Below are 13,255 nucleotides of genomic sequence, written 5' to 3' on the forward strand. Positions count from 1 at the left end.
ATGTATCTCCGTGGAGATATAATTACAAGAGCTTGGAACTCCTGGAAAAGAAAAGATAAAGCATGTCAAACCGAGAATGTGATATGATGAACCTCCGGAATAAGGAATTGAATTCACTCGATGAAACAAGAATAAGAATTACATTATGCTTATCCTTCACCAATTAAATTGATGACAAGCAACGGATTTGACATACTACTTGTTCTCGTAGAAAATATTAAGATAGATATAGCGTCAACTTGGAAAGGTCTTCAGCGAATCACCGGTCGGGTTGGAACAACGAACAAATTGATATGAAAAGAAGGAAGAGAAATCTTGAACGAACACGGTAAGAATTGGAAATGAACAAAGAAAAGATAAGGAAAACACCAGGAAGAATTATGAAATGAATGAAGGTGCTTGAGGGAATTTAGATACAGGTGAAACGAATAGAACACGAACCGATTAGAGAATATTTGAATGATGCACTAGTAAGATATGGAGAACAATAGTTGAAAGCTGAGAATGAATAAATCTTTTGAGATGATGGGCTCCGTGAAATCAAACTGAAAAGACTCCTGAATTGCTCCGGATGGGTGAAAAGAATTCTCACAATCGAAAACAATTATGAGAGGATGGCATAAAGCTAGCACCATGAATCTTGAAGAGAATGGAGCAAGATTTAATAGAAAATCTTCTTCGGTCTACAAGTGTTGAGAATGACAAAGAGAAACACCACCATGAATAGTTGAGATACTCCGGGATGACGAATAGAAAGGTTGAACCAATGATGAAAAGAATGTGAAAGATCTTGGAGAAGGACATAAGACTGATGATAATTCATTCTTACGTCAAACTTTGAAAAGAATTTAGGATAGCTCTGGGAAAATAAGAAGAGTCAGGTAAGATCCTAGGAAAAGACCTGTGGGTTAGGGCCCACTCAAGAGAAACACCGTTGATGATTTAAAATATAGATTGCGCCGGTTGAATTAAATGGCTTGAATGATATAACCACCTCGAAAGAGCTTGAACGAATGCAGAGTGGAAACACGAATCTTTGAGATATCTTGAACACTCTGGAACAATTGAATAGCAAGCGGGGAAGATTAAGAGGTGCACCGACATGAGAAGACATTTGAAACAAGGAAAAAGGATATGATCAACACCAAAGCTTGAATTGGATCCACCGGAGAAGAAAGAGAACGAAGAATGATGAACTTAAGCTCCGTTAGTATCTTCAAGAGAATCACCGGATAAGAACATTAACGGAAAAGGGAATGGAGAGGCTTCCAATCAATAAGATGATACTTGATTAAGAAATCTGAGTCCTTGAAGAAAAAAAGGTGGGAGGGTGGGAAAACAAAGGCAATTTGGGACGGATTAAACAACACCGTTGACGAAAACTGAGATTGGATCTTGCAGATGTTGAAAATGAACGGATCTACTTGAAGAGAAAACACACCGGTTGAAAAGGATTGACATGACAATCTCAATAAACGAGAAGGATTAGTATTCACATAGGAGTATGAAAACACCTCTTAGAAAAGGTATGGAATCCATACTTGACTTCGAAGCAACTCGAATACCACAACTCAAAACAAAACAAAGGATTGGCTTGCAGAATAAGTCGGAACAAACATATGATAGAGATCCCGTCCGAAGTTTTCGTGGTGGGGCCTACACGGGCTCGATCGTACAGCACCATCATGTACAAGGCAATGCACATGACATACGAAGCGTCCCCGAGTCGGCATAGCCAAGGACTCTTTAAGACACAACGAGACCACTGTAAAACCAACCGTGGATAGGCGGATCACTAGACGTCGAACCCCAATTTCATATCATACATCTGTTAGAAAGATATCCTAAGAGCTGAATTCCCACTTATAAAATCCCGAAATTCTCCCGGTTATGCAATCAGGTGTTGGGGATATAGGGGAAGCATAATATCTCACCCAAAACTAGCAAATCCTACATCCAGCTGTATCCATCCTTCAACACATAACCAAGAAACCTTCGGAAACCGTTTACCTCGACCTTCGAAAAGCATCCGTTATACAAGTTATGGCGATACTCCCGAACTCCCGCCCCAGTACTGGGTGGCGTCGAGGTTATCTCACCAACAACTGCATAAAAGAGATTTTCAATGTCGGCGAAACTCAGGTATTCCAGAATTGCAACGATAAAATTGTGACGACAACACCTCGGAGCTCAAATCCACGGGACACTGCCACAACCCCTAAATGTCAGGAGGCACCAAGAACAATGTTCTCATCACAAAACCATCGGAACGATTCCAAGATACCCGCGAGATCCTAAATTTTTTTAGTGAAATTTGAGGAGAGAAGAGTCAAAACTCTACGTCAGGATGCCTCACCAGAGCGACGAAGGGACTGAGGAGTAAAAAGAATCCTACTCTCCGATATATATAATCCTAAAAGACTCAAAACATTTTTCTAGACTCAACAACGCCAGCGATTCGATCAAGCAGGGGGCTCCTAAGGTCGGGGAAGGCTCTGATTACCAACTTGTAACGCCTTCGATGCGGCTATATCTCCCACGTGTCGAAGCATGACTTAGAGGCATAACTGCATTGAAAGCAATATCGCAAGTGAGGTAATCTTCACACAACCCATGTAATACATAAGGGAAAGAGATACATAGTTGGCTTACAATCGCCACTTCACACAATACATGAATAAAGCATTACATTCATCCAAATACACTCAAGGTCCGACTACGGAACCAAAATAAAAGAAGACTACCCCAAATGCTACACAGATCCCCGATCGTCCCAACTGGGCTCCACTACTGATCAACTAGAAACGAAACAACACAATGAACAAGATCTTCATAGAGCTCCTCCTTGAGCTCGGTTGCGTCACCTGCATGGTTTCATCGGCACCTGCAAACTGGTTTTGGAAGTATCTGTGAGTCACGGGGACTCAGCAATCTCACACCCTCGCGATCAAGACTATTTAAGCTTATAGGTAGGGTAAAAGGTATGAGGTGGAGCTGTAGCAAGCAACTAGCATATATGGTGGCTAACATACGCAAATGAGAGCGAGAAGAGAAGGCAAAGCACGGTCGAGAAACTATGATCAAGAAGTGATCCTAAAACAACCTACTTCAAGCATAATTCCAACACCGTGTTCACTTCCCGGACTCCGCCGAGAAGAGACCATCACGGTTATACACGCGGTTGATGTATTTTAATTAAGATCAACTTCAGGTTTTCTACAACCGGACCTTAACAAATTCCCATCTGCCCATAACCGTGGGCACGGCTTTCGAAAGTTCAAATCCCTGCAGGGGTGTCCCAACTTAGCCCATCACAAGCTCTCATGGTCAACGAAGGATATTCATTCTCCCAAGACAATCCGACCAGACTCGGCATCCCGGTTACAAGACATCCTCGACAAATGGTAAAACAAGTCCAGCAAGACCGCCCGATGCGCCGACATCCTGATAGGAGCTGCACATATCTCGTTCCCAGGGCAACACCGGATAAGCAATCCGTACAACTAAAACCATCCCTCGAGTTTCCCCGAGGTGGCGCTGCAAGGGGCTCTAGTTTGGACCAACACTTAGACAAGCACTGGCTCGGGGGGTTAAAATAAAGATGACCCTCAGGATGCGCGACTCCCAAGGGAAAAAGGCTAGGTGGCGAATGGTAAAACCAAGGTTGGGCCTTGCTGGAGGAGTTTTATTCAAAGCAAATTGTCAAGGGGTTCCCATTATAACCAACCGTGTAAGGAACGCAAAATCCAGGAACATAACACCGATATGACGGAAACTAGGGCGGCAAGAGTGGAACAAAACACCAGGCATAAGGCCGAGCCTTCCACCCTTTACCAAGTATATAGATGCATTAATTAAATAAGAGATATTGTGATATCCCAACAAAATATCCATGTTCCAACAAGGAACAAACTCCAATCTTCACCTGCAACTAGCAACTCTATAAGAGGGGCTGAGCAAAGCGGTAACATAGACAAACAACGGTTTGCTAGGACAAGGAGGGTTAGAGGCTTGGCTTAACAATATGGGAGGCATGATAAGCAAGTGGTAGGTATCATAGCATAGGCATAGCAAAAGAGCGAGCATCTAGCAAACAAAGATAGAAGTGATTTCGAGGGTATGGTCATCTTGCCTGAGATCCCGCAAGGAAGAAGAACGAGTCCATGAAGAAGACAAGCGGACGTAGTCGAACGGATCCTCACAACACGACGTTACCGAATTACCGAGAAGAAGTACATCGGAAAGAAAGCAAACAACATAGTAAACAACCACCACATAAGCATGGCACGATGCACAAACAAGTATGATGCATGTCCGGTTTAATGAGGCATGGCATGGCAAAGTGCACCAACAATCCTACAAATTAAGTGGAGCTCATTATGCAACGGAGTTGCATATTGAAGAAAACACCACATGACTTATTTAGTTCTCTCTCGTTTATGTACCCAACAAGATTAAATGTTGTTAGCATGGCAAGAGGTGAAGCATGATGAAACTATCTAATATAGGCAAGTTTAAATGGGGCCGGAACAACAAAACAACAAGTCTGGAAACTCCTCATATGCATATATTAGGTTTGGTACTGTTCTGCCCTAAACATAATTTTAGAGTTGTTAAACATGCAAAGTAAAGCCACCAAGTTAAACTAGGCATTTTTCCAACCCATTTACATATAAAGTTTGTTAGGTTTGGAGCTACGGTTATTTAGTTATGAAATAAATCATTTTAGCATGGCATAGGAGCAATTTTAACCAAACAACATTTTAAACATTTCAAACATAGATGAAAGTTGGATATTATGAATCTAGACAAAATTCTAAGCAAGTTTCATATATAAATCATTTTAAACTGATGCACGGTTATTAAGTTATTATATGCATGAAGTTTAGGGACCTTTCTGTAAAAAACTGTTATCCCCTGGAAAATAGCTAAATTCGCCAAGCAGAAAAAAAATATGAAATGGGCCGAAACTGGAGGGGCTGGGAGCACTGCTCACAGTGGCCTTGGGCCGGTTGGACGGAGAGGGTGGCCTGCAGGGGAAAACTAGCAGCGGGCCGGTGGCTGGGCCTTGGCGCGGCCCATGAGCGCGGGGTCGGCCCTGGGAAGCAGCGACTCGGGCCTCTCCCCCGCACAGGAGGCCGAGCGAGGCCGCTGTGAAGACGGTGGCGGCTCGCGATGGGACGGCCGCGCCGGCGAAGGGGATCCAGCAGCGACGACGATGGGGCAAAGTGGGGAAGGACGGGAACGAGTGGATCCGCCCGTGGGGAGTTTGGATCCGGTGACGGACGAGGCCGGGAAGGCCGGCGATGAGCTCGGTGGTGGATCCTGCAAAATGGCGGCGGCGCAGGTCTTAGAGTAGAGGCAGAGTACGGGAGAAAGGAGGAGAGGAGGAGACATCGGGGAGATGGTGCGTGGACCTGCGGGTCGGTCGCCGAGGCAGGCTGGACAGGAGATGGCGGAGGAGGCCGGGGGGGTCCTGTTGGTGCTCGGCGGTGGCGAGGTTGCGAGGGCTCTGGGTCGGGAGCTCCTCTCCCGATCCGGAGCTCGGGGGCGGGGCAGCTGCGGGGAAACGGCGCGATCGGGCCCGGGCAGTCTCAGATGGGCCCTGAGGGCCGGGGCGAAGTGGGGCGCTGTAGAGGCGACATGGCCTAGCTTTATTGGCACCAGTGGGACGCTGCCAAGTGGCGCTGGTGAGGTGGCTGACGCTGGATTTGGAGGGGGAAGGCGGCTGGTGGCACAGAATTTGAGGAGGGAGGCGGCAGGGAGGTATGGGAAGGGTTAGCCTGGCAAATTAGGAAGGAGGGGTGTTTATATAGGGTAGGTGCTAGGGTTAGGGGGCTTTGAGGGGGTTCTCGGAGCGTTTCAGAGCCTCCGATCGCGATCTGACGGTCCGGAACGAAGGAGGGTTTAGGTGGGCTGCAAGTGAGTTGTAAAAAGAGGTTGGGCTGAGATGAGAGGAGAGGAGTGCAGCCCGGCAACTGTTTCCGGAGACCGAAAACGTCCGACGTTAGACTGGCTATAATGCCACTATAGTTTAACGGTTGGGATATCAAACGAACTCCGAATGCGATGAAACTTGACAGTCGGTCTATCTGCACTATAATAAGACCGCACACCAACTTTCAACCCAATCCGAGAAAATTTTCCGGCCACTTATAAAATACTATTTCGGACATGCCGCGGACGCGTGCAAGTGTGTCTGGGCTCAGAGTGGACAACGGACGGAACTGGGAGACCCGGACTAATGCAACTTTTGAAAACATGATGATGCAATGCACATGATGACATGGCAAGATGCAACACGCAAGGAAATGACATGGCAACAACATCGAATAACAGGAAGACACCTCGCACATCGGTCTCGGGGCGTCACATCTGCTTCAGCAGGTAGCATTGTCTGCTCTGAAGACCTTGTTTTCACTCTAGATTTCTCCATCACAAATTCAAATGGCTGATGCACTGGAAGAGCAGTTGAATATACAAACATTGTCGACAAAAGCAATGAGAAATACAAAAAAGGACGACATGATATAATTCACATATATGACGCTTGGCTAAACAACATGGCATTGCATAATTCACATATATAATGCTTTGCAACAAGATAGCATTGCATAATTCACATATATAATGTCTTGCAACAAGATGGCATTGCATAATTCACATCTATCTATCTATCTATCTATACCTTTCTATACCAATTAGAGACTCCCTAATAATTCCCACGTTAATTAGAAAATAGGAGCCTTACATCTAATGATGGGACCGAGTTATTACAGTCTAGATTAACCCATACAATTTGTGGCTGAAAAAATTAAGTTCGCTTATTAAACAGACTGATTCACAAAGCCCAACATCATTCGATGGTTGTGTCAGAAGAAAAGGCCCATAGCGCTCTGAGTCAAGAAAAGGCACGTAGCGCTCTCCACCATCTCTTCCATTACCAAAAAAGACCCCCGTTCACAAAAAAAGAGACCTGAACCAATCGTAATCTCTTTCTCAATCTCATCTATCTATCTCTCTCTCTCTCTCTCTCTCTCTCTCTCTCTCTCTCTCTCGAACTCCCAGGTCTCTCTGCATCTCCCCATGATGACCAGATCCATATCTCTCAAATTGGAGCAAGAAATTTAGGCATGGATCCCTCTCTCAATCACGTCTATCTCTTTCTATCAAACTCTCAGGTCTCTTCTCTCCTCACCTCAAATTGCAGCAAGGACTCTTTTATCCTCACCTCAAATTGCATCAAGGACTCTTCTATCCTCACCTCAAATTGCAGCAAGGACGTTAGGGCGTGGATCTCCTGCGCTCAACGAGGTCATCGCACTAAAATTATTTTCCTCATGTGGATTAGGTTCCCCTTCTCACATTGATTTTTTTTGCTAGATTGGATTCAAAAAAAATCTAAGGATTCAATTTTAAATCTAATCTTCTCACGTATGCTCTTTGGATACATCATGAAGATCGGTTTGGGGCAGAACTAAGCCCATAAGGCTAGCTTATAAATTAAGCATGCAACCTAACATAGACCATCTCAAATCAAGGAGGCTCTATTCGTTGTCAGCATCGTCATTGCTCAGATTCTCCTATTAGGTGCGACGGTTGCCTCTGTTCAGTTGCTTTTCACCCAATTTTTAGATGATTATTTTTTTTGTTGGTTCAATCACATTGTTAGGCTTTGCACTTACTATGTAATACAAACTAATCTTTCCTTCCGATTATAAAGTCTTTGATTTGGCTAAGACTATAACAAGTTCTAATCTTCAAAATTGTGTTCGCTTATAGGTCAAATTCTTTTGTTTTCAATTGAAACAATGGCATATGATATGCTCGATGCCATTAACAATGGGAAGGATTCCTGGAAAGCGAAGGTCGGAGTAATTAGGCTATGGGACGCCATTAACCTCAATAACAATGAACTAATTAGCCTTGACATGATACTGCTTGATGAACAGGTTAGTTTATTGGTAAAAGGATTTTTTCCAACATAAATAGGTCACTATGATTTAAATACCAATGCATCTTCTCACTGCATTATAATGTTTCAGGGCACTATGATACATGCCAAGGTAATAAAACATATTGATGCGGAGCATCCTTCCATCATCCCCATGGACTCTACAGCAACACATCCAACCCCTCAAGGACCCATGACTCGAGCACGTGCAAGAGCTCTTGAAACCGAGGTGACATCACTCCTCTCACAATTCCCTTTCGATTCACATGAGACATGGTTACTACCTCAAACGGAAACACTATGCATACTCAGGTACCAAGGAGTTCACCGTGAAGAAGCTAGGAAGCAAGGAGAACCGGAAGCGGAAGACATGCATGAAGACGGAGAGGAAAAAGCACCAAGGACCAGGGTGGCCGGACGATCCGGACGGCGGCCCGGACGATCCGGACAGAGCCCAGACGATCCGGACCCCGGCCCGGACGATCCGGCTAAATCGACCGAAGACTACAGAAGCCTCCCCCCTGAAGCCGGATCATCCGGACCCCGTCCCGGATCATCCGGACCCTGCTCGGACGTCCGGACCGCCAGCCGGACATCCGGCCCTGCGCCTCTACCAGCCGAGTCTCCGGATCATCCGGGCCTCCACCCGGATCATCCGGACCAGCCCGGATCATCCGGCTCCAGACCCGGATCATCCGGCCAGCGCCTGTGTGCGTGTGTTGGGCTGAGCCCATGTACCCCTTTGCCCCTAGCCTATAAATAGGACTCCTCCTCCTCCTTTTGAGACTTAGCATTGGATTAGCTCATATTTGTGTGAGAGCCTTTGCTCATCCACTTGGATACTTCTCCTCGGAGATCAGGACCTCTCCGGAGAAGATCCCCAAGCGGATTCAAGACCCCTCTTTAGGGAAGAACATCAAGGCCTCCTCTTGGAGAAGAACGATTCTGTTGTATCCTTTCCCTTTGTTGATTGTGGATCATATGTTGCTCTATGTATTCGATGATCTAGCACTTGTGTGATTGATTCCTTGTTGGTTGAGTGATTCTCTCTCGTTTTCCCCCGTGTTTCCCTTTGTGCTTCCGCGTGTTCTTCGTGATTCCCCGTAGGATCCACTCCAAACGTGAAAGACGACGCTATAGGGTTCCACCCTACATCATCATGGTATCATGAGCCAGGTTGATCACGTTTTTGGAGCCCCTACCCCGTGATTTCTAGCTTGATTTTGTTGTTTTCGTCCTAAATCCGAAAATCCCCACCAAAAATAACTCCAAATTTTTTTGTGATTTGTTAGTTTTGATGATGTTTTGTTGATTTTGATCCGTGGATTCGGTGTGTAACTCATGGATCTTGCTTTTCCCCACCATCTTCCCCTCGAAATCCATCCAAAATCCACGGAATCGCCGAATTTCTCGCCGTTTTCGAGTTCTTCCCGAGCAGTTCCCGACCGAGATTGACCTGCCCGGATCATCTGGACCTTGACCCGGATCATCCGGCTCCTGGTCCGGATCATCCGGCTTCCTCTGCCGAAACTGCAGTTTTGCAGTCCTCCTCCACCACCCCAACCACCACCACTTCCACCTGCCAAACCCCATCATCCCCATGGACTCTACAGCAACACATCCAACCCCTCAAGGACCCATGATTCGAGCACGTGCAAGAGCTCTTGAAATCGAGGTGACATCACTCCTCTCACAATTCCCTTTTGATTCACATGAGACATGGTTACTACCTCAAACGGAAACGCTATGCATACTCAGGTACCAAGGAGTTCACCGTGAAGAAGCTAGGAAGCAAGGAGAACCGGAAGCGGAAGACATGCATGAAGACGGAGAGGAAAAAGCACCAAGGACCAGGGTGGCCGGACGATCCGGACGGCGGCCCGGACGATCCGGACAGAGCCCGGACGATCCGGACCCCGGCCCGAACGATCCGGCTAAATCGACCGAAGACTACAGAAGCCTCCCCCCTGAAGCCGGATCATCCGGACCCCGTCCCGGATCATCCGGACCCTGCCCGGACGTCCGCACCGCCAGCCGGACATCCGGCCCTGCGCCTCCACCAACCGAGTCTCTGGATCATCCGGGCCTCCACCCGGATCATCCGGACCAGCCCGGATCATCCGGCCAGCGCCTGTGTGCGCGTGTTGGGCTGAGCCCATGTACCCCTTCGCCCCTAGCCTATAAATAGGACTCCTCCTCCTCCTTTTGAGACTTAGCATTGGATTAGCTCATATTTGTGTGAGAGCCTTTGCTCATCCACTTGGATACTTCTCCTCGGAGATCAGGACCTCTCCGGAGAAGATCCCCAAGCGGATTCAAGACCCCTCTTTAGGGAAGAACATCAAGGCCTCCTCTTGGAGAAGAACGATTCCGTTGTATCCTTTCCCTTTGTTGATTGTGGATCATATGTTGCTCTATGTATTCGATGATCTAGCACTTGTGTGATCGATTCCTTGTTGGTTGAGTGATTCTCTCTCATTTTCCCCCGTGTTTCCCTTTGTGCTTCCGCATGTTCTTCGTGATTCCCCGTAGGATCCACTTCAAAAGTGAAAGATCGACGCTATAGGGTTCCACCCTACATCACATATGGTTAACAAGTTCAGGCCATTGATCCAAGAAGGTTTAGTCTACATGATAGCAAATTTCAAGGTTACATCTGCCATGAATTTCCGTCCAGTTGAAGGCGACAAGATTATTAACTTCTTGCACACAACAAAATTTCAAGAGATTAAGGGACTTAAAAATATCAGAATAGCAGAACAAAGTTTCATGTTTTGTAGTGTTGAAGTTCTTTCCACAAGAGATGGCCAGAGGATGTACTTATCCGGTATGATTGTATTTGTTTAAATTATTAACTTGAATCTTCACCACATATTAACACCATCTTATTTAGCAGATGTCATTGGGGTAGCAAGTTATATAGGTAATATTGAAGAGACGGAGCCAACTCATGGGATTTCCAAGATTCGAGATATTGTACTTCGAATTGAGTAAGTACACTTGAATAAAATTGTATGAATAAAATATCATGGCTGCTCATAGTCATGTCTGTTGGAATATACAGGGATCAAAAAGTTAATATTAGACTGTGGGGTAATAAGGTCAACCAAATTGATGAAGATTCTATGGGACGTGTTGTCATAGTAACATCAACAACTGTCAGAAAACTGAAAGGTTTGTATTTATATCAATCAAGGGTAAGTAGTGTTATGCATGTCTTTTTTGTATTCGAAATTTAATATCAAGTTCTTGCAGAGTAGTCGCTGTCATCTACAGGTGCGACCAAAGTATATATCGATTTGGATATGCCTGAAACAGCTGAGCTCCATACGAGGTGCAACCATTTTTCTGCAATAATATGAAGAAATCCTATTTAGTCATGTACATGGATACTTACCTCATGCGAAAATAGGTATCGCTTGGAAGATGATATCATAGAGGAAACAGGGTCGGAAGCCCACTTGCAAGGAACAATTCAAGAACAAATGCTCTATAACAGAAAGACACTAAGATAAATAACTGAAATTGCATATGAATCTGAAAAACAGGTATTTATGATTAACTTTTAAATTCTTTTTTCATATGTTTTATGTGCTAATTTAACCTACGATGGACAGGAAAAGTTCTATACTGCAGAAGCAACCATTAAGTCAATTGATACATCAGATGAGTGGTACTACATAGGATGCGGCAAATGTAACAAAAAATACAAAAAGAAGGGAATCACTTCTACTGTCCAAAATGTGAGAAAGAACCTGAGAAGACATGTCCAAGGTAAATTTGATAATATCTCATGTTTTAGGTAGTAATTTATCCTCCACTTACCAGATGTGTCATTTTGTTACTAGGTACAAACTTAAGCTAGAGATATGTGATCATACTACAACAACAACTTGCACCATGTTTGAGACAGACGCAAAAAAACTGATTAAGCAATCTGCAAGATTCTTGATAGATAGGGATGACTATGATATCCATGAGCAGGCAGAAAAATTTCAGAAAATATGTGGGCAGAGATTGATTTTTCAGTTCAGACTGAATGACTATAATTTCAAGTACGGTTACCAAGATTACACTGTTCATAGAATATTTTTTATGGACCCTGAAGAAGATTCATCGGTACAACACGTTAATGTTGAACATGTATCGTCTATTTGTACTACGATGCTCCATAACATTTTGTATATGTGCATGCCATATTTTACAATGAATGTTTATGGAAACTAACTCAATTTGTCATGTTTTTGTAGAACAGTACGAAGGGCACTAAAAATTCTAGGACTAGGAACACATGTCGCGTTGTACATTCTGATGAAGAATCAGAAGAGGATAGCCAGGAGAAAGATGCATGCAAATTCAAGGAATCTAGCCCCAAAAGAAAGCGTACAATAAGCATTACTGAAGACAAAGATTCTGAAAAAGATGGAACTGAGAATTATTCAAAGACCAGCATAAGGCTTACTGGTGTTGTTGATAAGGGATCTAAGAAGAAAGGAATTCAGAATGATAACCATGTAAGTTTCTTGGTGCATTTTCATGTTCTTTCATAGTTGTTGTACACCTCTCTAACTGGTATAAATGTTCGCAGGAGCAAGTGAAAAAATTATCACTTTCAAAAACTATAAAGCAAGAATCAGAGGATGATGAACTCACTATTGACCAGACTAAAAGGGGTAGGAGACGGAGCACAGGTCGTGCTGCACATCTTGACGATGAATCAAAAGCTGAAGGTAGTCAGGAAATAAACAAATCCAAATCTATGGAATCAAGCCCCAAGAGGAAGCGTGTTGTACGCAAATGCGCCGGTGTTTATCAGGAGCACAATAATTCAAGGCCTAGGACAAGGCTTAGTTGTGTCGATAAAAAATCACTAAGCAAAGGCATTCAGAAGTCTGGTGTATTAAGGACTCGAAAGACAAGTCGCTAATTTGTGGAGATCCGTTAATTTAGGATGTAGTACAATAGATGGGAGCATCACATTTGTACTTTATACGAACTTCGTCATTGTTTAAGATATTTTTAATAAACGTGAAGGCATACCTTTGTGTTAGTAAGTTATTATTCTCTCTATTATTCAGAAGTAAATGTTTGGTGTAATTCTGAATAGTCTAAAACAATTCAATCTTAGTTACCTTAGTTGCTTGCTATATGAAGAAAGCATGACAGCTAAGAGAACAATTCTGCGGTTCATGGTTGAGTCCATATTTGATTCTGTTGTAGCATTTGATCGCCAGCATCAGGAACTGATTTCTCTCCGTGAGTGCATCCCTTTTAATTAGAAACAGCTGATTTCTCTCCGTA

At 44.4% G+C, this 13,255-nt stretch overlaps 1 long non-coding RNA gene and 1 pseudogene across 2 annotated transcripts; both read left to right on the forward strand.

Annotated features, from left to right (window-relative positions):
* Nucleotides 1–7,029: 7,029 nt before the first annotated feature.
* On the forward strand, nucleotides 7,030–8,196 carry LOC119280126. Of its 2 annotated transcripts, none has more exons than XR_005138068.1 (4): nucleotides 7,030–7,314; nucleotides 7,384–7,590; nucleotides 7,783–7,952; nucleotides 8,046–8,196. It is a non-coding gene; the product is annotated as an uncharacterized LOC119280126 (long non-coding RNA). The 2 variants fall into 2 exon arrangements; XR_005138069.1 differs by having other exon boundaries at nucleotides 7,461–7,590.
* A 2,802-nt stretch (nucleotides 8,197–10,998) lies between these two features.
* LOC119352632 lies at nucleotides 10,999–12,945 on the forward strand (annotated as a pseudogene).
* The last annotated feature ends 310 nt before the right edge of the window (nucleotides 12,946–13,255 follow it).

Source organism: Triticum dicoccoides, chromosome 1A, assembly GCF_002162155.2.
Source record: "Triticum dicoccoides isolate Atlit2015 ecotype Zavitan chromosome 1A, WEW_v2.0, whole genome shotgun sequence".
Classification (NCBI taxonomy): domain Eukaryota; kingdom Viridiplantae; phylum Streptophyta; class Magnoliopsida; order Poales; family Poaceae; genus Triticum; species Triticum dicoccoides.